We start from the raw sequence: 26,595 nt of genomic DNA on the forward strand, positions 1-26,595 counted from the left end.
TCTACATTCAACAATCAAAGTATACTGATCTCCATTCTACCTGCTGCTGTGTTTATGAAGGGTACTCATGTCTACTGTCAGCTGAACACGTTCACTCTTGTGATATTCCAGGCTGCTCTGGGCTATCAAACAGATTTTCAATAAAAGATTCATGTTTGTGTGTAGTAGATAGCAATCAAACATAAATAGATATATATTTCCACTGAAAATACTTCCCTCTTCTTCAGCTGATTTTGAAATGCTAAAAGTTGTGATAGTATTTGATGTGTACCCCATTCTCTCAAATTGTGATGACACATGCAAATTAAACATACATAAATAAAAGCTTTTTTTTCTGTAGCTTCAAATTTTTGTACTAGTCACAGTTTATATCATTTCTGAGTTCTCTATCAAAACTGAATATAAATGTATTACATTATCTCACTTTGATTCCCTCTAATTTGCTTTTCTTAGGGTGGAGTTATACTGTCACTTTTGCATCACTGTGAAACAGTTTCCCTGTGAGAGGCTGTTACACACTGTTTGGGACTGATAGCTTGTGGAGTGTAACTCTGATCAGGTGTCAAACCAGGTTTAAAAAAATGCTCAGTTGGACCTCCAGTGCATTTGAAAGTGCATTTGAGAAAGTGGTGCTTTATTGAATAAAACACTCAAGGAATTTTAAATATCACTTGATTGGCTGGTTTGATTAATGATATCTTGCACTCAGTTCAAAATATTATACCTTTCAAACAAGATACCAGTAATTGGCTAAAGAATTGTCATATTTGAAAGATAGTTTTACTTTTATCAATGAGCTAGAGTTAGTAATGTCAACAAGCATTAGAACACAGGCTATTTGAGCTGAATGTATTAAAAAGGACACATTTTATTACCCTACTTGTGATTGCAGGGCAAAAATTGGCAAGCTATTACTCCAGAAGTTACAAAAAGTCTGTTATAATTCTCTCAGATAACCTATAATAGAGTTTATATTTGTATAAAATGATTATCTAAAGTGCAGATGATTGAAGAATCAACAAATATATTGGTTTTAAAATTAAGTTAAATTATTAAAAAGACTGGTTTTACAAAATTATCTCTTACTCATCATAATATACTAGAAACCATAGAAAAGATACAGCACAGAAGGGGGCCATTCGGCCTATCGTGTCCGCGCCGGCTCGAAGAACAACCAGATGCCCATTCTAATCCCACCTTCCAGCACCACCGGTCCGTAGCCCTGCAGTTTACAGCACTTTAGGTGCAGGTCCAGGTACTTTTTAAAAGATGTGGAGATGCCGGTGATGGACTGGGGTTGACAAATGTAAGGAATCTTACAACACCAGGTTATAGTCCAACTGTTTTATTTGAAAATCACAAGCTTTCGGAGGCTTTCTCCTTCGTCAGGTGAGCAAGTGGCTCACCTGACGAAGGAGAAAGCCTCCGAAAGCTTGTGATTTTCAAATAAAACAGTTGGACTATAACCTGGTGTTGTAAGATTCCTTACTTTTTAAAAGAGTTGAGGGTCCCTGCCTCTACCACCAATTTGGGCAGTGAATTCCATACACCCACCACCCTCTGGGTAAAAAAGTTTTTCCTCATGTCCCCTCTAATCCTTCCACCAATCAGCTTAAATCTATGTCCTATAGTTCTTGAACTCTCCGCTAGGGGAAACAGGTACTTCCTGTCTATTCTATCTAGGCCCCTCATAATTTTGTACACCTCAATCAAGTCTCCCCTCAGCTTCCTCTGCTCCAAGGAAAACAACCCCAGCCTATCCAATCTCTCCTCATAGCTGCAATTTTCAAGCCCTGGCAGCGTTCTTGTAAATCTTCTCTGCACTCTCTCCAGAGCAATTACGTCCTTCCTGTAATGTGGTGACCAGAATTGGGCGCAATTCTCCAGCTGTGGCCTTACCAACGTTTTATACAGTTCCATCATTACATCCCTGCTTTTGTATTCTATAGCTCGGCTAATAACGGAGAGCATTCCGTATGCCTTCTTCACAACCTTATCTACCTGTACTGCCACCTTCAGGGATCTGTGCACATGCACTCCAAGGTCTCTCACATCCTCTACCCCTCAATATATTCCCGTTTACTGCTCTTTTACTCTTTGCCCTCCCTAAGTGCATTACCTCACACTTCTCCGGGTTGAACTCCATTTGCCACTTTTCTGCCTACTCCACTCATCATCATTTTATTCCTGCTGTCAACTAATCATAATTTGCGATTGGAGAAAATGAACAGAATCAGAACCATGCATAATATTTTTAATGAAACCTCTAATATTTTGTTTACATATTAATTTTCCAAAGATCTCAAATATAATGCACAGTGTATTCATTACAGTAGCCTAATTACTGTTATGGTTATGGTATTGGATTAGTAACCCAGAGGTTGTGAGGTCAAAACCCACTATGGCAAGTTGTGAATTTGAATTCAATAAATTTGGTAATTTGTAGGTGGGTACCAGAAAAATGACTATGAAAGCTGCTGGATTGCTTAAAAAAACCAACTGACTCACTAATATCCTTCAGGGAAGGGAACTTGCCATGCCCACCTGGTGGATCTATCTGGTCTGACCTACAGGTGACTCCAGTCCCACACTGTGTGATTGATTCTTAATTCCCTCTGGACAGCTAGTGATGAGCAATAAATGCTGCCTTGCCAGTGTTGTCCACATCCCAAGAAAAAATAAACAATTTGTTTTTAAGCTCAAAATAAACCAGTTGCACTAATTATAATTTCTTCACCTTTTTAGGTTTCTTCTCAGCATGAAGACAGTTTTATAGTTAGCTTTTATGTCCTGTAGCCCAACGGCTAGTAGGTTTAGGTTATATTTAGCAAACAAAATATCAATGTATGTTACATGTTGGCTTATCCAGTACTAGCAGTTTGCTGTCCCTAATGTTTCCTCAGTTTGATGATGAGCCATCAGCCGGTCACGGGTGTTATCTTGTTGGCATTTTGAAGTGCTGATTTCTGCAACATTTTTCAAACATTGCTGAACTTTTTCGGTTGGTCTCATTGATCTGCTTGCGGTAAAATAGAAGATAGCAGAAGATCAAGTTGAATCCTGATAAATGACTAAATAATTTGACGAGAAATGCTATGCTTGGGTCAGTAGTTCTCTAACGAAACAAAATTAGTAATGTACATTGTTGTATTGAAATGTTATGCCAAGATCAGGCACATGACTATCCAATCACTAGTGTACTGCAGTCTGGTCTGCAGGATAATTTATTCTCTTGTGTTTTAGGGGTGGGGGAGGAGGGGAGAGTGTGCAACTTTTGTGCTTATCAAGATAAGGCACATTGCTGCTGGTATGTGAAACATTTTTCATTTTTTTTTCCCATTTAGTGTCAGCATCAAGTACTCCCAGGGTAACTATAATGTGGTTTAGATGCAACATAAAGATCCATCAACATGCTTTGACTCAAATCTCTTAGGAGCATTCCCTGCTACACCAGTGTGGTATTTCCATTTCCCATATCAGCTATCTTTCTGAGATTGATAACTCACTGCTAATTGTGGGTAGTTTTGTGCTGTGGACTTACACCAATGAGTAACTAGACTTAGTCTGCCCAAATTAATTTCTTATATCTCTTATAGCTGTCACAGAAAGGAAACTTTCATCCTACTTGGGTCAGATTAGAATCCAGGTTACGTAAGTACTCAAGGAAGTGTCTTAACTCACTGAAGCAGCCAGCACCCATTTAAACTGGAATTCTTTTCTACTGAATTGTCTGATCTTAAAAAGGAAGATACCTGTCCACTTGCTGGTGTCTGTCACTCCTTGTTTTTTTGCTTTTAATCTAGTGGTTACAAGTGGATTGAGAACAGACATTTAATGTATTCTGCCTGCTGTGGCATCATGAAGTTATGATCAAGTAACATTATGAATGGACTGAAATCTTCATTTACAATGGCATTGGAGCAGAAGTTCAAAGTTTCAAATTACAAAATAAATGGCATCCCAAATACAAACAAAATATATAATAGTAGAAAATCAGAATTAGCAGCACCAAATTGAATAACATAATTCACAACTGCAAAGAAAAACAACATTCAAAAGTTAAGTTAATTCTGTGGAAATCTTATACACATCAGGGGAGTTCTTTTGGTATCCTGGAAAGCATTTTTCCCTCAACCAACGCCACTTTAAAAAACAGATGATCTAGTTATTTATATAATTGCTGTTTGTGGCACCTTGCTGTGTGCAAATTGGCTGCTACATTTCCCTACATTTCAAAAGTACTTCATTGGCAGTGAAGCACTTTGGGATGTCCTAAGGTTATGAAATGTGTTATATAAATGCAACTTATTTCTTTCCGTAACCTCCTGCAACCTTCAAGATGGCTGACCACACCATCTGTCCTCCGTTGTCCAGCTCTGTGGGACTGCCCTCACCTGGTTCCACTTTCACCTATCTAGATGTACGCAGAGCATCTCTCGTAATTACTTTTCCCATCCACATCTGTCACCTCTGGAGTGCTCAAGGATCTATCCTTGACCTCCTGCTCTTCCTCATCTACATGCTGTCCCTTGTCATGGAGTCAGTTTTCACACATATGCTGTTGATATCCAGCTCCACCTCTCCAACAACTCTCTCGACCCCTCTACTGCCTCTGTGCTGTCAGACTGCTAGTCCAACATGCACTCTTACATGAGCCTTAATTTCTTCCAGTTAAACATTGGGAAGACCGAAGCCATCATTATCGCCCTCCCCTCCCCTTCCCCCCCCCCCCCTCCTCCCCACCCCAAATACAAACACAAACTCCATATCCTCGCAATAGCCACCTTCCTACTTCCCAGCCGCTGCCTCAGGCACAACCAGACTGTTCATACGCATTACGTATTATTTGACCCTGAGCTGAGCTTCGGACTCCATTTTCTCTCCATCAAACTTCTACTTCCATCTCCTAACATATAAGAAAGAAATAAAAGATAGGAGCAGGAGTAGGCCATATGACCCCTCAAGCCTGCTCTGCCATTCGATAAGATCATGCCTGATCTTCAATCTCAACTTCTCTTTCCTGCCCGATCCCCATATCCCTTCAATCCCCTAGAGTCCAAAAATCTATCGATCTCAGCCTTGAATATAGTCAACTACTCAGCATCCACAGCCCTCAGGGGTAGTGAATTTCAAAGATTCACAACACTCTGAATGAAGAAATTTCTCCTCATCTCAGTCTTAAATGGCCGACCCCTTATCCTGAGACTATGCCCCCTAGTTCTAGACTCTCCAGCCAGGGGAAACAACTTCTCAGCCCCCTCAGAATCTTATATGTTTCAATGAGATCACTTCTCATTCTTCTAAATTCTAGAGAGTATAGGCTCTTTCTACTCAACATAGCCTGCCTCCATTCCTATCTCAGCCTAGCTACCTTTGAAACTTTTATATATGCTTTTATCATCAACGCAGCTGATTGCTCTCCAGCCAAGTGCTCTCTTGACAAGCCTCCCATCATCTACCCTCCAAAAATGTCAGCTGCTCCAAACTCTGCTGCCTATCCAGCACCCGCCAATTTACATTGGCTATCGGTCTCCCAATAGCTCAAATTTAAAATTCTTATGATTGTGTTTAGATCCCTCCATTACCTACCTTCTCTCTATATCTGTAATCTCCTGCAGTCCAACAACACTCTCCCTGCCCCATACTCTCAATTCTTCTCACTTTGGCCCCTTGTGGATTCCCCCCAACTTTACCTAATAGCAGCTGTGTCCTCAGCTGCCAAGGTCCCACGGTTTGGAATCCCTCCCCCTCCCCTGCCCCAAACCCCTCTACCTCCTCGGACCCTTTTCGAGACCCTCCAACACAACTCTTTCACCCTCCTCATCTCTCCTTGCGTGGCTGGCATCCATTTATTGCTTACACCTACGTGAAGAGCGTTTGGACATTTTTCTACATTAAATGCGCTATATAAATGCAGGTTGTTGGTGGTGTTGGCGAATTCTTGCATGAGAACATGTGAGAAACCAAGAATTGTGTGATGACTGGTTTGGCGGGTGTCTTAACCTAACCCTGCCTCCATCCCAGCAGCTTGGCTCTGTTTTCCTAATACTACATGATCAGTGTTAAACATGATAAATTCACCATCATAAAATAGCCTTATAGAATAGAAAGTCACCATTCAATATGCTAGTATTATATGGATTTGTATGGCAGATATTTAGCAATTAATGTAGCTGACTGTAGGGCTTAGATTGAAGTCATTTATTTTCTAATAATCCTGCTTCTAACTTGGCCAAGGATCATTAAATAAGTGCTTTGAGTTTTCTGAAATTAATTGTTAGCTGTTGCTTCCCGAGTGAGGAATGACGTTCACCAGTTTGCAGGCACAGAGATTTCAAGGGCAAACCATGAAAAGTGTGTTGATCTTTCAGTGCAGTCTTGATTTTTTAAATTCATATATAGTCATGCTCAAATGGGCTCTTATGATCAGATATGCAGCACACGATTGTCCTGAACCCAGGTGCAGCCATTGGTTGGGAAAGGGGAACATGGTTTTCCCTCCTCCCAATTATTTACATGCCTCTCTCCTCCCTGCTTTAATTCTGGAATTACCCCCAATGTCCATCCACCAGGTCTTCAGACATGGTTGTGTTTCTGAGACAACATACTGTCAAATGTTGTACTGAATGTTGCATATAAGTAGGCCAGATGTTCTGTTGGAAACAACAGGCTCAGTTCTAAAAATGGTGCTCTTGGACATGTATCTACTTTAGCACAGATGTGCCAATTTAGACATGTCCTACATTAACATTTGAAGAGAGTACCCAACAAAAATAATTAACAGCTAACTTTTAATCTGTTCAAAAATACTGCAAAAAAAAAAGGAAATTTTGCTTTTTCTATTTTTCCCCTCCACTCAAAAGTGTTGAATCATGCTGGGATGTGGCTCCTTCAATACTGGCCACCCTCTAGTACCTCCGCCGAGTGTCCATTCTTCATGCGTGAACTTAAACAATGAGTGTCTGCAGCCTATTTGAATACAAAGGGCACCACAAGGTCTTTAAGATAATGAAAGGGTTTGATAGGCTAGATGTGGAGAAAATGTTTCCACCTGTGGGGCAGTCCAAAACTAGAGGTCATAAACATAGAATAGTCGCTAATAAATCCAATAGGGAATTCAGGAGAAACTTCTTTACCCAAAGAGTGGTGAGAATGTGGAACATGCTACCACAAGGAGTAGTTGAGGCAAATAGCATAGATGCATTTAAGGGGAAGCTGGATAAGCACATGAGGGAGAAAGGATTAGAAGGGTATCCTGATAGGGTTAAATGATGTAAGGAGGAAGCTTGTGTGGCACATAAACGTCGACATAGACCAATTGGGCTGAATGGCCTGTTTCTGTGCTGTAGTTTTGCATTTGATAACTCGATGTAACAACACAGCCAACATCCACACTTGCATTTTCTAGAAGGGAATCACTGAATAGCAGTCAGCAGTGGGAACCCAGGTTGATTTTTCTCCTCCCTTCCTCAGGGTGCTAATGCCCATAGTAGTACTAAACTGCAAATGGGCTTGGCTGAGATCAGCACAGACCAGAAATTGAAGCTAGGAACCTACTGATCTATATAGCTTAGTAAATACCTTTATCTATTGGGCTATTGGGAGAACTCATGGATACCTAGTTAAACATCATTACATTTTGAAGGTTTAGAACATACATCTTTCCACAATGGACTGTTCCACTAATGCATGTCATTGGTTGAGTCTTAGGCATATTCCGTGCATTAACTCTTTAATTTATGACATTATCTAATGGAGCAATGCATACTAAAAGAAGGGAGCAACAAAACCTTAGTAATAACATTCAGGCTTTTAATTTTCAGTACTGCGTTATATACGAACATATGAATTAAGAGCAGGAGTGACCATTCGGCCCCTCGAGCCTGCTCTGCCATTTGATAAGATCATGGCTGATCTGATTGTGACTTCAACCCTACTTTCCTGTCTACCTACTATAACCTTTGACTCCCTTGTTAATCAGGAATCTATCTAACTCAGCCTTAAAAATATTCAATGACCCTGTCTCCACCGCTCTCTGGGGAAGGGAGTTCCACAGACCCACGACCCTCTCAGAGCAAAAAATTCTCCTTATCTCCATCTTAAATGGGAGACCCCTTATTTTTAAACGGTGGCCCCTAGCTCTTGTCTCTCCCACAAGGGGAAACATCCTCTCAACATCTACCCCTTCAAGTCCCCACAGGATCTTATATTTCAATAAGATCACCTCTCATTCTTCTAAACTCCAGTGTATACAGGCCCAACTTGTCCAGCCTTTTATCAAAAGATAACCCCCTCATTCCAGGAGTCAGTCGAGTGAACCTTCTCTGAACTGCCTCCAAAGCAATTATGTCCTTTCTTAAATAAGGAGACCAAAACTGCACACAGTATTCCAGATGTGGTCTCACCAATGCCTGTACAACTGTAGCAAAATATCTCTACTTTTATATTCCATTCCCCTTACAATAAATGACAACATTCCATTTGCCTTCCTAATCACTTGCTGTACCTGCATACTAACTTTTTGTGATTCATGTACTAGGACACCCAGATCCCTCTGTACCTCAGAGTTCTGCAATCTCTCTCCATTTAAATAATATACTGCTTTTCTATTCCTCCTGCCAAAGTGGACAAGTTCACATTTTCCCACATTATACTCCATCTGCCAAATTTTTGCCCACTCACATAACCTATCGATATCCCTTTGCAGTCTCCTTATGTCCTCTTCACAACTTACTTTCCTACCTACCTTTGTGTCATCAGCAAATTTAGCAACCATACATTCGGTCCCTTTTAACATAACAGTTTGTAACGGATACAAAAGCTGTGTGAAAGAGTCAAGGAGTTATTCATAACTATCCTTTCACCTCAAAACTGGCCCTGATGTTCGTTGGAAGTGCTTAATATTGATAGTGCGTACAAAAAGTAGAAGAGTTTTCCATTCCGCAGGATTCATATTCTTTGCCTTGATAAGTGTAAAAGGTTATCAAAAGAGCAGTTCTGAAACATACTGCTAAAACCTGACTGTCTGTTCATGCTATTTTAATAGGAACCAAGTAGCAATTAGAATTCTTAAATTTGATATTAGCTGTACATGGAGTGTGTGTGACATTTCTATATAGGAAGCTGAAGATGGGCCTTAAGTTGCACTTTCATCAGCTTGCAAAAATTAAAGCAAATCAGATTCTTAACTTCTGAGCCTGTACAAGACTGCTGTACTGCTGGGGAAATGTTTACAGCATTTTAAATTATTGTGAGGTCATGAATTCTCCAGTTTTCTCCCCGAGCAGCACACTTCCTGGAGGAGGGATGAGTGGGTGAGTGATTTGCTCCCAGAACTGCGTTAATGCTGCTCTGACCCAGCCATTCAGAGATTCATAACAGTGGTTCTGGAGCAAGGTTCCCTCTGATTTCTCCTGCTCTTTGTGTGAGGGCATGACCTCGACTTAGCATCTCACTGTAGCTGAAATAAGAAAGCTAGCAGCATTAAAGGTCAATCCTGCCTGAACCACAACTTTGGGGTAGCATGCTAGTGCTCCACTATGCTGCACCTCCATGCCAATGATGATTTTTTTTGTCATGGACCATTTTAAAGCCTTTGGAAAAGCTATATACTAAAAATGAGCGCACTTGTGCTTGGTGTCTCACCACGTGCAGATCCTTCCTCTAACCTAGCCTCTAAAGTACTTGAAGTGTCGGTCTCTGAGCTGGTGGCTGCAAGTGTAAGATCAAGTGACTGTGTGTCTTCATCACCAATATCGTCATCCTCTTCCTCCTCTGACTTTGCCGGTTTCAGTTCTTGGGTATCTGAATTGACAAAGGGACATGGGTTGAGTTGTGGCGAGGGGAGAGGAGGAAGTAAGAAGTGCGTGCTTACACCATCTGCAGCACGTGAGTCAGAAAAGATTGTGGGATGAGGGAGAAGTGGGAAGCGAGAATGAGGATTAGGTATGCAGAAACCCTCATCATCGATCTCTCCAGTACCGCCAGCCCACGGCCTCAGCAATGACCCTTCCAATGATGGCTAGTATTGTCTCCTCCATGGGAGTTAAGATGGGTAGGCACGCTTATCCTCTTCCAGTTCATTCTTGCTGCCTCCTGTTATACGCTGTCACCTCTTGCAGGAAATAGGGAAGTGTGTCAGTGAGTGTCCTGCAAAATGTTTGGGTGATGTGGCAATCATGGTTGAATAGCTGGCAGTGTGTGTGACCTGTGAGTTGTGGGTATGCGGCTTGAAATAGTGGTAATGTGTGAGGGTGAGATGCAGCATCTGATTTGAAGGGTTGAGTACTGATTGAAAGAGATTGTTGGTAGGTGGGTGATGGGGGTGTAGTGCCTGGAGCAGTGGATGAGGTTAGTGGTGCAGTCGGTAGGATAGGCCACTTGAAACTTGAACTCACTCACCTTGACCACTCGTGTCAAATTACTGAACTTCTTCCTGCACTGCATGCATGTTCTTGGCGCTTTGTTCCTGGCATTGACCTTGTCTGCTACTTCCTCCCACTGCCTCTTGAGCATATATCTGGAGGGCCTCTTGCCACCCTGCAGATGTAGGATGGCCCTCCTTTTGTCCACCTCTTACACCGAGCCTCTAGTGCCTCATCAGAGAACCTTGGTACACGCTCTCTCGCAGGCGCAGCCATTCTTCTAAGTATGACAGCCCAGAAATCACTTCTCACACAACTCCTACCACCCCTTTAGGAGGTATAGGTTGCCTTTAAGTAGCTCTAGCCACTCACGATAGCAGGGTCCCCTGCTGATGCGTGTAGCCAATCAACAGCGCCGGTAATGCTGGCTGCACGCAGCTATCATTTAAATCAGCAGGCAGCACGAATGTTACGTGCTGCCTGTGTTGCAATGAACAGGTGCAGGTTAATCGGAGACCACAATTTTTGGGGGTTATCCACTTTTTAACCACCATTATCTCAAATCAGAGTTAGGCCATTCAAGAGCGAAATCAGGAAGCACTTTTTCGCACAAAGAGTAATAGAAATTTGGAACTATCTCCCCAAAAGGCTGTGGGTGCTTGGACATTTGGGGCTATCAAGACTGAGATAAGTAGATTTTTGTTAGGTAAGGGTATCAATAAATATGGAGCAATGGAGTTAAGGTGCAGATCAGCCATGTTCTAATTGAATGGCACAGCAGGCCCTAGTTGAATGGCCTATTCCTGTTCCTATGACAGCAACCAGGGAATTACAGGCTTAGGTGTAGCTGGTAACTTCCTTCAACTGACACAGAGATAGCTCTGCAAAGTATCAATTGTAAGGCCATACTTTTAAGAAAGGCTGAGGTGTTCTAGTGAAAATGTTACTATGTTAAAGACAGAAAAGAAATCAACTTTATAGGTAAGTTTAATCATGTTATTGTGAAATATGTAATTTTAAAAATGTTTTTATGTTAAGCCTTATTTTGAGCAAGTAGTCAGGCAAGGGGAACAAATGGATGAGAACATTTTCAAAATGTATTTTGAGCAACTTGATTGGTTGGTTTTGGGCCTTCTCTTGACTGGTCATTCAGGATTGGTTGTTTTCATAATTGAAAGCTTTTCATTGGAAGCTCAGCTCCCCACTTTTCTCATGTTTGGTTATGGTGCCTAACTGTTCAGTTGTGATGTGTCATTGGCTCAAATTTTGTATTTGTAAAACAATCAGGTGCAAGTGTGACAAGTAAAATGGACCTCTATTCTCTGGAGTTTAGAAGAATGAGAGGTGATCTCATTGAAAAGTATAAAATTCTTAGCTTGTACCCTGTAGAGCCCTCTAAGAGGCTGTTTCCCCTGGCTGGAGAGTCTAGAACTATGGGTCATAGTCTCAAGATAAGAGGTTGGCCATTTAGGACTGAGATTAAGAAATTTGATGGGCGTGAAGTGAAGATATACATACCATTTTTCTAATACTAGATAAGAATGGCATTTTCTGTGGGCATACCTTTTATGCCATTATCTTAGGAACATAGGAACATAGGCACAGGAGTAGGCCATTCAGCCCCTTGTGTCTGCTCTGCCATTTGATAAGATCATGGCTGATCTGTGATCTAACTCCATATACCTACCTTTGGCCCATATCCCTTATTACCTTTGGTTGCCAAAAAGCTAGGGGAGGAGCAGGAGAGTTTGGAGGAAAAGAGAATGAAGCAACATTTAAGAAGCATGCACTCCCTCCACCCCCCAAAGAATATGTAGGCAGCACAGGTCCTACGAAGACCGGAGTGATATGTGAATAGAAGAATACATTTCACCTGAGAGACAATAGGGGGGCTCTGCCAACAAGTCTCAGTGGGATAGATCTTGACTTCATGTGAATAGAAATAAAAATCAGGAGAGATGTAAAACAGGCTGCCGATTTACTATCACGTGTTTTACACTATCGTTCAAAGTCAAATCTACCTCATTGTGTCTGTGTTCATATGGATTACTGTTAATATTTCTAATTTGATTAACTTGCCTTTTGCTATAATTATTACTTTAAAATTATAATGAGTACTGTAGAAAAGTACTTTAATTATAGATTGCTGTACCTTTTTTTAATCAGCTTTACAAGGTAACTGCACCTAAGGCGAGTGCCTATTTTTTGCTCTCAGATAAAATGAGCAGCAAACCGTGGGAAAGAGCAACTAGATCTTGTTGAAAAGGTTTCTTTCTTCTGCTTAAGAGATACAGGTGTTGAAACAGCTGCAATACAGAATGGTGCAATTCGAAAAACATCAGTGTTGATACAGCAAGACATCAAAATCAGTGTGATGACAGAAATGTGGCACTAATGTGAAATTATTCCTGAGCTGCAATGTGTAGTCTCTTGGGGATAGGGCGTGAGAACAACATTTGCACATAGGTGACTTGGCAAACTATACAGAGCTATGATACAGATGAGGTTACATTGAGGTACATCGAGTCTACAGCACAGAAACAGTCCATTCAGCCCAACTAGTCTATGCCGCCATTTATGCTCCAAATGAGCTTCCTCCCTCCCTACTTCATTTAACCCTTTCAGCATACCCTTGTATTCCTTTCTCACTTATCTAGTTTCCCTTTAAATGCATCTATGCTATTTGCCTCAAATACTACTTGTGGTGGCAAGTTCCACATTCTTACCACTCTTTGGGTAAAGAAGTTGCTCCTGAATTCTCTATTGATTTATTAGTGACTATCTGATATTTATGACCTCTAGTTTTGGACTCCCCAACAAGTCGAAACATTTTCTCTATGTCAACCCTATCAAACCTTTTCCTTATCTTAAAGACCTCTATCAAGTCACCCCTCAGCCTTGTCTTTTCTAGGGAAAAGAGCCCCAGCCTGTTCAGCCTTTTCTGATAAGTATATCCTCTCAGTTCTGGTATCATCCTTGTACCAGGTGGGAGCTGGTAAGCACATAGCCAACCATTCATTCCATTGGTATTAATGTGAGACCCTTTTGCAATGGCCTTTTGAATTATTTTATTTCTGAAAATATTTTCTTCTCATTTTTAAACTTTATTTTTATTTGCTCCCTCTGTTGAGGCTAAGGCAAATTGGCAGAAGATTTCCTCTTCGCTATTTGTAGTGAAATCATAAATATGAGTAACAATGGAAATTTTCCCTCATTGTTGGTGCTGAGAGGAGACTTTACTCTGCAGCTACCCATACTGTATCTGACCTGCGAATGCTTGATGCTGTCGAAGAGTGCCAAAGTATTGACATTTCTTACTTTGCTGCGCACAATCCTATTATTTTCAACTTTATTTCACCTTCTCGATCTTTCTAGTGGTCACTTTTTGTAACACAGCATTCTAATTAAGTCTTGGCATCAGATATATAAACACAGCAGTCTTTATAAATAGAGGAATAGAGTACGAAAGCAAGGAAGTTAAGCTAAACCTTTATAAATTACTGGTTAGGCCCCAGCTGAGTATTGTGCCCAATTTTAGGCAGTGCACTTCAGGAAGGATGTCAAGGCCTTGGTGAGGGTGCAGACAAGGTTTACTAGAATGATACCAGGGATGAGGAATTTCAGTTATGTGGAGAGACTAGAGAAGCTGGGATTGTTCTCAGACTAGAGAAGCTGGGATTGTTCTCAGAACAGAGAAGGTTAAGGAGACATTTAAGAGAGGTGTTGAAAATTCTGAAGGGTTTTGATGAAGTAAATAAGCAAAAACTGTTTTCACTGACAGGAGAATCGATAACCAGGGGACACAAATTTAAAATAGTTGGCAAAAGAACCAGAGGGGATTTGAGGAGTTTTTTTTTACACCTGAAAGTGTAGTGGAATCAGATTCAATAGTAACTTTCAAAAGGGAATTAGATATATACTTGAAAAGGAAAAAATTGCAGGGCTATGGGGAAAGAGCAGAGGTGTGGGACTAATTGGATTACTCTTTCAAAGAGCCAGCAGAGGCACGGTGGGTTGAATGGCCTCTTTCTATGCTGTGTGATTCTGTGATTTACAATTTTCTTTCACTTGTCCTTTATATTTACTGAAGAAGTCACAGTTACCTCTGTCTATGTGATGTGGTTCCACTGATCTCACACTTGCCGGTCAAATTGCTAATAGCAACATTCAGACTTTTTTTTAGATCAGTTGATTCAACAATAATTCTACATCAAAGTAATTGTTTCAATTCCGCACAATAATCTATATAAAATGTGGAGTTGCCTTCATTTCATTTCAATTATTATTATTTAATTAATTTCATTAATTTACTTTCCTCGTTTTCTAATTACGTTTTTCTTCTCTTTTTCAGGCTGCTTTCCACTATCCCTTTGTTTGCTACTGTCAAGATGGAGCAGCTTGAGCCATCAGCTTATGACTACAATCAGTTCTACTCTGTGAACAGTTGACAAGAAGTATGATTTTGTGGTAACACAGGCTTTCTCCTCCCCACCCCACCCCACCCGTACATACAGACAACAACAACTTAAACTTATAGAATGCCTTTAACTTAGCAAAACATCTCAAGATCCTTCTCAAGAGGGGGGATAATTTTAACATTGAGCTGTAATTAGAAAAGGAGTTGGGAGAAGTGACCAAAGACAAGGTTAGAGTTAGTTTTCGAGGAGGCTTCTGAAGGTGTGTAAAGCTGGATGGTTTTAGGAGAGAATTCCAGAGGATTTGGCCCTAATGGCTAACGGCTTTACCACTTTGTGGAATGGAGGGGAAAGGGTGGGGGTGCACAGTAGTCCAGAAGAGCAGACACTGCAAGCTATGATGTAGGTCTGGAGAAGGCTGCAGAGGTAGATTGAAGTGAAGCCAAGGAGGGAATTACATCAAAGGTAAGGATTTGAAGTCAATAAGTTGGGGAAGGGGAGCCAGTGGAGGTTGGCAGGTACAGGGATGATAGGTGAGGGGGCCTTAGTATAGGATAGAATATAGGTGACAGAGTTCTGGATCAGTTGGAATTTGTGTAGGTAGAGCTTGAGAAGCTGCTGAGGTGAGCATTGGAGAAATTGAGTTTGGAGATAACAAAGGTGTGGATAAAGGCTTTAGAGGTAGTGGGAGTGAGGTAGGGACAGAGGCAGGTGTTATTGCAGAGGTGGAAAAGGTGGCCTTGGTGGTGAGTTTCATGTAGCGCTTGAAGCTAAGCTCAGGGTAGAGCCAGATACTGAGGATCAGCCAGGGAGGGGGATGAATCAGCGCCTAAAATACTGAGTTTCTGGCAAAAAAAACAAGGTAGATTCAGTCTTGCCCATGTTTAGTTGGAGAACTTCTCACTCATCCAGGATTTAATAATTTACCGGCAGTCTGAAAGCACAGCATCAATCATGAAATGGAGGATGGTGTCAGACAGATAAAGCTTCATTTCATTAGCAAAGATACAAACCAAGTGCAGTGCTCTAGTTAAATGGACACTGCCTTCATGGAAAAAATGTCTGGTAAAGCTTTTTTGTTTGCGGAATCAAGAGTCATATGTCATTTTGTCACAATGATATTGGATACAAGTGATGTATTTTGACATCAATTAAGTCATTGTTTGCCAAACCTTTTATTTGTTTACAAACACTTTTCTCATAAAGCTAGTATAACTTTAATAGGTCAGCCAAGAACTGAGAAAACTAAAAGGGAATATTTGATAAAATGGATAACTTTCCTACCTCTGTGCAGGTTGCACCATTTTGTTTTTATATTTTGTTCTCTCTGTGCAAATGACTTTCTCCTGCTTCCCTCGAGTTACCCTGCCATCTAGATACACAGAATCCTAGTGTGAATCAAGAGCTTTCTGATTAGAGTTCTACTCCATCCTTTGCAAATTGAAACCCATGTGAGACAGCCTCCTGGAGGGACCTCAGGTCTTTAGTGTGCTCGGTAGTCTCCTGAGATATTTTGCCACTTTTGCGTTGTGTGTCCAAAACAAGTTGCATTAATGCAAAAGTGGAAGTCTAATTGTACCCTCTCTCGTCTGCACATCCCTTAAAAGTATGGAGACCCCGCCACAGATCGACACACTTCATTGAACCCCAGCAAGCTGGCCCATATCTCTCTGGCTCCGGAGTGCAATGAATATCTAGGCTTCCTGCTAGTTTTGCTATACTAACACCGGAATGAGGAAAGCCTCTTGCTGAATCAAAGAATGTGGCTGGGTTTTTCTTTGTCGCATTGCAGCTCTCACTGCTTCCTCTCACAAAGTGTTTGAGTATTCGATCAGCCTCTAAGCCCCTCTCCCAACTAATCCAAATCACTGTCTTTCGTTTGTCTGATGTTGCCAATTCTTTCATCTGCATGATTGAAAGTATCAGAGTTTTCCTGCTCACAATATCTCAGTAGCTTACATGCCAACCTAAATCAGAAAAGCTGATGAATGGCTTCAAAAGAGCATTGTACAACTGAAAAATAGCCCTTCATAAACACCTATGACTAAGGGCACTGCTTCAAGATAGCTGAATAAGTTAAATTCCTTTTTATTAGATTGGATTTCAGAATCTTAATTGGTGTTTTGTGTTCACATTCTGGAATTCAGTTTATTTTTCCGTGAAAACTAAAACCCAATGATTTTGTGTATGACGCATGAAAATAATCAGTTACGGTGGGAGTGCAGTGATACATGAATTTGTCATAACTGAAGCTGCAGCTATATCCAATTTTCCATTCGTTGCATTATATAGGGGGAAAACAACTGAAGTGCAGAACAGTGCAATTTCTGCATGGTGTATTTGGAACTTTTTGAAGGGAAAATGAGCTCTAATGGTACAAAATGTATTTTCTGTGAAGATTTGGGGGAATGCACCCTCCCCAAGAAATTTTGATTTTTCTTTTTACATCTTTTGGTGTCCATTCCAGCATTTTGAAACACACTGTGATTCTTTTTTTTAATCTACTTTCCTTCCTCCTACAATCCAAGATTGGTGGGTCACCTAGCCGTTACTTCCTGATTAATCTCACTTTTTATTACTTTATTACTTTCAAACTTGATGGTATCTTGCATTGTGAGCCTTGGCCCTGTATCTATCTCAATTAAGTTATAAACAAAGCAGGAACATTTATCTCTGATGTCTGTTGATGAGAAATTTGCAAACAGAATCCCACTGTGAGTGGGAAAGTTCTGGTATTCACAAGATGCTGTAAAGATTTAAAGTATTGTACCAAACCACCAGAATTGTTAAGGTAGTTGAACATGCCAATGTATCTTCAAAAGTAATACAATGTACCTGATTATCCTTCCTTTTATTGGCTTTTACTGGCTATTACTGGCTTTGAGGATTATTAGCATTGCTCCAGCTGGTAACCTGTATCACCAAGGCTATCAAGATTCACATCTATTTCAAACTTCCTGTAGAAGGAATTGTCAGATCAATTGGTATCATTGCTGGATCCAGGGAAATTAGTTAACATATATTTGGTAATATTTTTGGCAGCACACTACCTGTTTACACTGAACTGCTCTTGCCCATTACAGAAAATAATTTAATCTACTGAAAAAGTGAAAATTCTGCATGGCTGCAACCTACTGAGCCGAGACTATGTGGAATCCAGCAATCTTATAAAGTACTAGGCAGTTTTTTGTTACTATTCGCTGCTGACGGAGAAACAAATACAATGGGATAATTGATTATCTGAATATTTCAGGGGTACATGGTAGACTTACTGACAGTCTGTCACATTACCATTACAGTTAGTACTGTTGCTGCTCACCACTTCTCTATACCCCGCCTTGTGGCTGCTCTTCACTTCCCACCAACTTAAACAATGCCTAGTTGTGTGTTTCATACTTTTTGGCAGTCAGTGAGAGATGACAGTTTTCAATCCTGCCTTGATATTTGCAGTGTTTGAATTGGTGTGTGGTTTTTTGTGCTGAACAGATATACAATGAATTGGAAGTGAGCATAAGTGAAACTATAAGGTTATAGCTTTTAAGAAAGTAACTCGGTGATAAATTCACACTTTAGGATATGCATGTATTCTCTGCCTTTCCCCTAGGGTCAAATCATTGACCGCCATGATGACTACTGTGTCTGTGTGTTATTGGACTTCCTTTTATATGCTTTGGGACATGCTTATGCTTATGGCAAGTTGAATCCTGAAGTCATTTGTGTGCAAGTGAATTAGTTTCAGAAGACAATTGTTTAGAATATAGCTTATGGAACAATTTTAGTGTGGAAACTACTCTTGTACCATAAATGCCAATCCCCATCCTGTCTGTTCGCGTAATGGCTCCTAAACCAATGCATCTGGCTCTCAGCTGACTTACACTTCTCAAAGTTCATAATTTGTTGCTCCTGCATATGTGCAGATTTTATGGAGCAGGAGTCAGCAGAGAGCCAGAAGCGCTGGTTGAGAAGCCACTATGCGAACGGAACGGACAGGAATCACAAAGTGAGTTTTCCGCTCCAAACGTCGACTGTTGGCAACTATGCAGTAGTTGAGAGAGAAGGGACTCTACCAGTGAAAATAAATCAGGTTCACGCTGCACAGAAAGCTGGGATACAGCCTGCTCTCTTGCCCTTCCCCTGTAACATTCTCCAATTCTCACTATGGCTGTGAGAGTAAGGAAACTGCATTGGAATGATGGAGAAGAGACACAGGGAGCTAACATCTAGCAAGAGTACTGCAGCAATAACAATTTGAATTTAGATAGCACCTTTACCATAGAAAATGTCCCAAGACACATTGCATGGGGAGGGGGCGCGGGAGAAGAAAAAAAATGGATAAAATTAATAAAAGTGGGGCCATGGTACAAGAGTCAGGAGAAGTGCCTGAAAGTTTGGTTAAAAAGATGGTGATTGAGAAGGTTTTAAAGGTGGAGAGGGAGCTGGAGAAGCTGCAGGTTTCGGCAGGGAATTCCAGAGAATAAGGGTTTGGGTAAGTGGGAGCTGCACAGAGTGTGATGTATATAATTCTGAGTATTCCGCCAGTGTTACGTTATAGTTGAATCTATATTATTCCATATGCTGCTAAGAGTGTCATGATATGTACATTGTTATCAAGGCCCAAGTTTTCTCCTTGCATGGACAATAATGTTTAGCTGTCCTGTTAAGTGTAAGTCTAGTTACAACAACTTTTAGTCTGTCTCATCCAACTGCATGAGATCCATAAAGCTTTTATTCTTTGCACACACTTTTGTGAACCTTTATATAAAACATTTTTAATCAAGAAAAAATGAAAAAGAGAATGCCTCTCGTTCTCCTGGGGTCTTGGCTCCATTTCCCACCCCCTGAAAAGAAATAGTATTTTGTTCAATGGAACCACTTCACAACAGCACGATACTAAGAACCTGTAGAAGCCATATAAATTTTATATTTTTAAAATTTGCTATAAACTTCATATGTTGGTCATATTCACTAAGAATGCAATGACTGTTGGCTCTGTTCACTCAAATACAATATAGCTACAGAAATCAAAAGTGACTTGTAGTGGAATATTCTATCAATAGGGAGGTATTAAGATTGTAACTTTAGAGAGTGACCTCAATATGTCAGTTCCACCTCGGGAACTATTACTCTATCTCTTGGCTTCTGCTAGTTGTATGATGGATAATACATTTATAGGTTTTATATTCTTGCATAATGCCAGTGCTGGCAGCTGTTTAAACAGGTGGTATTTCATTTCTTTTTAATCTTTTAAAAGATTAAAATCAAACCAATATATGTTTGTAAAATGTTTAATATGCTTTCTGGTTATCTTGTGCTTACCTTTGTGCATCAGACATACAAAAGCGTTTTGCATCCATTACACCAAATAATTAGTGATTATAGTTTATATCCTTTTTTTAATTCTCCACTAATTTAGGTTTGTTGTATCATACAACGTTCTCCTTCAGAAGGTGCCCACAGCAAATTCCTGCCATCTTTTGCCAGTGGCACTAAGTAATCTCCACTAAAAGGTGTTTTCAATTATTTTTTTTTCTTTCACCCGGTGAGGGTGTTTATTGCCTCCCGATGAAAACCCATCTGTGATCAAAAACGCAGTATGTGGAGACTACGGTCACAAATCCATGTTCTACTGCTCCTGCAAGTGGCAGTGTGTTTGTAAATCAGTACACTTTCCCACCAGACTATCTACAATTAATAATTTAAATCAGAATGAAGTTTAGTGGTTTGTAGTTTAGTGCCACATTTATGAAAGTTTTAAGTGCTGTGATTTCCTGTTTGCTTCAGATAGTGATTTTTCTGTTTAGCATAAAATTGCATTCAGTTCTATTGACTATTTGTTAAATATAATTCATACTAAATCACTAGCACCTGTATTTCTTGTTACATTTTTGGGTCTTTTTTAAACATTTTACTCTACGGTATCCCAGCTCTTATAACGCAGATGGGTGACTCTTATGGGTAAATCCCAACCTCCCAAACCTTTCAAGAGTATAAATCCTTGTCTTGATCTTTCATTACTAACTTTTAAAGATATACTCTATCTTTCAGGAATATCAATCTTGTGATTATTTACAAACTGTCTCCTGGCTGCCTTTCTCAGATTTCCAAGCTGTCTTTTCTTATAAAATTCTTTAACTGCCCATGAGGTTATCCAACTCATAGAATCATAGAATCATAGAAGTTACAACATGGAAACAGGCCCTTCGGCCCAACATGTCCATGTCGCCCAGTTTATACCACTAAGCTAGTCCCAATTGCCTGCACTTGGCCCATATCCCTCGATACCCATCTTCCCCATGTAACTGTCCAAATGCTTTTTAAAAGACAAAATTGTACCCGCCTCTACTACTGCCTCTGGCAGCTCGTTCCAGACACTCACCACCCTTTGAGTGAAAAAATTGCCCCTCTGGACCCTTTTGTATCTCTCCCCTCTCACCTTAAATCTATGCCCCCTCGTTATAGACTCCCCTACCTTTGGGAAAAGATTTTGACTATCGACCTTATCTATGCCCCTCATTATTTTATAGACTTCTATAAGATCACCCCTTAACCTCCTACTCTCCAGGGAAAAAAGTCCCAGTCTGTCTAACCTCTCCCTGTAAGTCAAACCATCAAGTCCCGGTACCATCCGAGTAAATCTTTTCTGCACTCTTTCTAGTTTAATAATATCCTTTCTATAATAGGGTGACCAGAACTGTACACAGTACTCCAAGTGTGGCCTCACCAATGTCCTGTACAACTTCAACAAGACATCCCAACTCCTGCATTCAATGTTGTGACCAATGAAACCAAGCATGCTGAATGCCTTCTTCACCACCCTATCCACCTGTGACTCCACTTTTAAGGAGCTATGAACCTGTACTCCTAGATCTCTTTGTTCTATAACTCTCCCCAACGCCCTACCATTAACGGAGTAGGTCCTGGCCCGATTCGATCTACCAAAATGCATCACCTCACATTTATCTAAATTAAACTCCATCTGCCATTCATCGGCCCACTGGCCCAATTTATCAAGATCCCGTTGCAATCCTAGATAACCTTCTTCACTGTCCACAATGCCACCAATCTTGGTGTCATCTGCAAACTTACTAACCATGCCTCCTAAATTCTCATCCAAATCATTAATATAAATAACAAATAACAGCGGACCCAGCACCGATCCCTGAGGCACACCGCTGGACACAGGCATCCAGTTTGAAAAACAACCCTCGACAACCACCCTCTGTCTTCTGTCGTCAAGCCAATTTTGTATCCAATTGGCTACCTCACCTTGGATCCCATGAGATTTAACCTTATGTAACAACCTACCATGCGGTACCTTGTCAAATGCTTTGCTGAAGTCCATGTAGACCACGTCTACTGCACAGCCCTCATCTATCTTCTTGGTTACCCCTTCAAAAAACTCAATCAAATTCGTGAGACATGATTTTCCTCTCACAAAACCATGCTGACTGTTCCGAATTAGTCCCTGCCTCTCCAAATGCCTGTAGATCCTGTCCCTCAGAATACCCTCCAACAACTTACCCACTACAGATGTCAGGCTCACTGGTCTGTAGTTCCCAGGCTTTTCCCTGCCGCCCTTCTTAAACAAAGGCACAACATTTGCTACCCTCCAATCTTCAGGCACCTCACCTGTAGCGGTGGATGATTCAAATATCTCTGCTAGGGGACCCGCAATTTCCTCCCTAACCTCCCATAACGTCCTGGGATACATTTCATCAGGTCCCGGAGATTTATCTACCTTGATGCGCGTTAAGACTTCCAGCACCTCCCTCTCTGTAATATGTACACTCCTCAAGACATCACTATTTATTTCCCCAAGTTCCCTAACATCCATGCCTTTCTCAACCGTAAATACCGATGTGAAATATTCATTCAGGATCTCACCCATCTCTTGTGGTTCCGCACATAGATGACCTTGTTGATCCTTAAGAGGCCCTACTCTCTCCCTAGTTACCCTTTTGCCCTTTATGTATTTGTAGAAGCTCTTTGGATTCACCTTTGCCTGATCTGCCAAAGCAATCTCATATCCCCTTTTTGCCCTCCTGATTTCTCTCTTAACTGATTCATACAAAATTGTCTCTTTTGTATCCTGGAAAAAGATTACTGGGACATTATGACTTTGAATGTCTGATTCCTCAGATCCAAAAGAAACTGTTAGTCAAATACAAACTGAACCAATCATGTTTGTACTTGAAATCTGTGTTAGATTCCCTCTCCAAGCTCACAACAAATCTTGCAACATTGTATGAGTATGGGCTTCAGGTACCTTCTAAACCCCCTTTGCATAATGACTGAGTTTTAAAGTGACAACTGCCTAAACAATATTAGATAAAAACATCATTTTTAACATAGCAATACACATTGGGAGAAAATTGCATGTCACAAGTGTACTCTGAATGGTGTGGAAATAGCTAAAGGTGAAGTGGAAAGGGATCGGGGGGTGATAGTAGATTTAGTATTTAGCATATCAAATCATAATGGAGTTGTAACAAACACAGTGAATAGAATGCTTAATTATATTGCTAGGTCAGTTGAATATAAATAGGGAGATGTCATGTCTGTGCACTGGTCAGACTGCACCTTTAATACTGTATTCAGTTTTTGTCACCAAGATATAAAGGAAATATTCATGCGTTGCAGAGAAGAGTCACAAGGCTAATCCTCAGCATCAAACAATTGACTTACAAGACTGGAAAAACTGAGGCTCTTATCTTTGAAAGAAGGCTACTGAGACAGAACCTTGTAGAAGTATACAAGCAGGGATTACATGTCTGGGGTGGAGGAGGGGTGGGAAGTGTCTAGTCATGATGCTCCAGCCATCATGAGCGTGCGGTAGGCTTGATGGACCAGCTGGTCTTTTCCAGCCCTTCATTTCTGTATGTTCATATGTTAAACAACATAAATAAGCTAAGTACAGGTATGTCAGGATACTAGAACAAGGAGTTATAGGCTCAAACTGGTGAACAGATACCAGGAAGAACTTGAGCAGTAAGAGACGAGTGAAGTGTCTCCGTCTACTTGTGTTCAAATTCAAGGTTTTTGAGCTTGAGGGGCAGCTGGGGCAACACTCTATCATATACAGGAGGTTGAAGGGTTCCTGGAATGCACATTCTCAGAAAAAGGTTACCACCGTTGGCAGAGCAAGTAAGTGAGGAATGGAAGTGGGTGGCTATCAAGTGGGTTAGGAAGAGGAGACAGGATGCAGTGCAGTGACCTCCCAAGAGTGCTGAATTAACAGATAGGTATTCAGTAGCGAATGCCTTAAATAATGACAGTAACTTAGTGGAGAGAATTGAAGCAAAACCATGACACTGTGAAACAAGTGGTTATAAGGGAGTAGTAATAAGGGATTTAGTAGTTAAGGGACTAGAGAGACGCTTTTGTAACCACGACTGAGAATCCTGAATAGCATATTGCCTCCCAGGTGCCAGGTTAATTGGATATTGTGGAGTGGATCCAAAAGATTTTGGAAAGGGGAGGGGAACAGCCAGACACTGTGGTTCACGCTGGAACTAATGACATAAAAAGGAATAGAATTAAGGTCCTGCGAAGGGAGTTTCGAGAATTAGGAGATAGATTAAAGAGCAGGACCTCAACAGTAGTATTACTCCCATTGTCATGCGCTATTCTGTATAAGAATAATGAGAAGTGTTAAATGAATGGCAGGAGAGATTGTGTAGGAGGGAGAGATTCAGAAGCCTGGGCTGTTGGGAGCAGTTCTGGGGCAGGATTAGCCAGTAGATGAAGGGCAGACTTCATTGAACAAGGCTAGAACCAATGTCCTTGCCGGGATGTGGGCAAGTTTTCAACTAGGGGGAGGTGAAAAACAAGATGAGGAAACAAAGAAAAGCAAAAGCGGCAAGATTTGTAGGAAAGGAAAATAATAATTTTAAAAAATTAGAAGAAGGAGGAATTAAAAAGAGTATGACTAACAAAATTAGGATTGAGTGATACGTATATGAATGCACATAGTATTCAAAACAAAATTGGAGAGTTAGAAGCATTAATAACTATGGAGAGTAATGATATAGCAGCTAAAATAGAGACATGGCTTAGGTTTTGGATGGGATTGGAAACTTGATATTCCTGACCATAGCATTTTCAGGAGAAGTGGGAGAAAAAAGGGGGGCAGTATTAATCAAACATTTTATCACATCATTAAGACAGAATCCATGTGGATAAAGTTAAGGAACAGGAAGGGAAATGGTACAATTCTCAGTGTGCATTACAAGCCACCAAACAATGAAGGAAAGATAGAGGGGGAGATTTGTAGACTGTTCAGATAGATGTGTAAGAAAAACAGGACAATAATGATGTGATGGGAGGAATGTAAGTTTTTTTTTTCCTGAATGGATGAGTCTAGATGAACCCAATGACCTCCCTCATTTGTATTTATCTAATAATCAGGTTACAGAGCTACTTCCATCTCGTGTTGAAAACTGAGAGGTTAAATGAATTGTCATCATGGCATGATTGGATGTAGCACTGACAGACCATTGTGGTCCTAGCCTTAAGGGTTGAAAATTCAAATCCCAGTGTCAACTGATATTCTGTCTTACCTTATTGGACAACTGTTACCAGTTCTTTCCTATGTCGCTATAATCTCAGGATGGAGCAAAGACTTACAGGAATAATTCAATCCTTTCAAGGCAACTGGATAATTATCTGCAGAAAATGCTAGAAATACTCAACAGGTTGGGCAGCATCTGTGGAGAGAGAAACAGAGTTTATGTTTCAGGTCGATGACCTTTCATCAGAACTGACCTGCTGAGTGTTTCCAGCATTTATTTTTCTATTCGTTCATGGGATGTGGGCGTCGCTGGCGAGGCTGGCATTTATTGCCCATCCCTAATTGCCCTTGAGAAGGTGGTGGTGAGCTGCCTTCTTGAATGGCAGCAGTCCGTGTGGTGAATGTTCCCCCACAGTGCTGTTAGGAAGGGAGTTCCAGGATTTTGACACAGCGACGATGAAGGAACGGCAATATATTTCAAAGTCGGGATGGTGTGTGACTTGGAGGGGAACGTGCAGGTGGTGTTGTTCCCATGTGCCTGCTGCTCTTGTCCTTCTAGGTGGTAGAGGTCGCGGGTTTGGGAGGTGCTGTCGAAGAAGCCTTGGCGAGTTGCTGCAGTGCATCCTGTGGATGGTACACACTGCAGCCACAGTGCGCCGGTGGTGAAGGGAGTGAATGTTTAGGGAGGTGGATGGGGTGCCTTCAAGCGGGCTGCTTTGTCCTGGATGGTGTCGAGCTTCTTGAGTGTTGTTGGAGCTGCACTCATCCAGGCAAGTGGAGAGTATTCCATCACACTCCTGACCTGTGCCTTGTAGATGGTGGAAAGGCTTTGGGGAGTCAGGAGGTGAGTCACTCGCCGCAGAATACCCAGCCTCTGACCTGCTCTTGTAGCCACAGTATTTATATGGCTGGTCCAGTTAAGTTTCTGGTCAATGGTGACCCCCAGGATGTTGATGGTGGAGGATTCGGCGATGATAATGCCATTGAATGTCAAGGGGAGGTGTTTAGGCTTTCTCTTGTTGGAGATGGTCATTGCCTGGCACTTGTCTGGCACGAATATTACTTGCCACTTATCAGCCCAAGCCTGGATGTTGTCCAAGTCTTGCTGCATGCAGGCTCGGACTGCTTCATTATTTGAGGGGTTGCGAATGGAACTGAACACTGTGCAATCATCAGCGAGCATCCCCATTTCTGACCTTATGATGGAGGGAAGGTCATTGATGAAGCAGCTGAAGATGGTTGGGCCTTGGACACTGCCCTGAGGAACTCCTGCAGCAATGTCCTGGGGCTGAGATGATTGGCCTTC

This window comes from Heptranchias perlo, chromosome 5 (genome assembly GCF_035084215.1).
Source record: "Heptranchias perlo isolate sHepPer1 chromosome 5, sHepPer1.hap1, whole genome shotgun sequence".
Classification (NCBI taxonomy): domain Eukaryota; kingdom Metazoa; phylum Chordata; class Chondrichthyes; order Hexanchiformes; family Hexanchidae; genus Heptranchias; species Heptranchias perlo.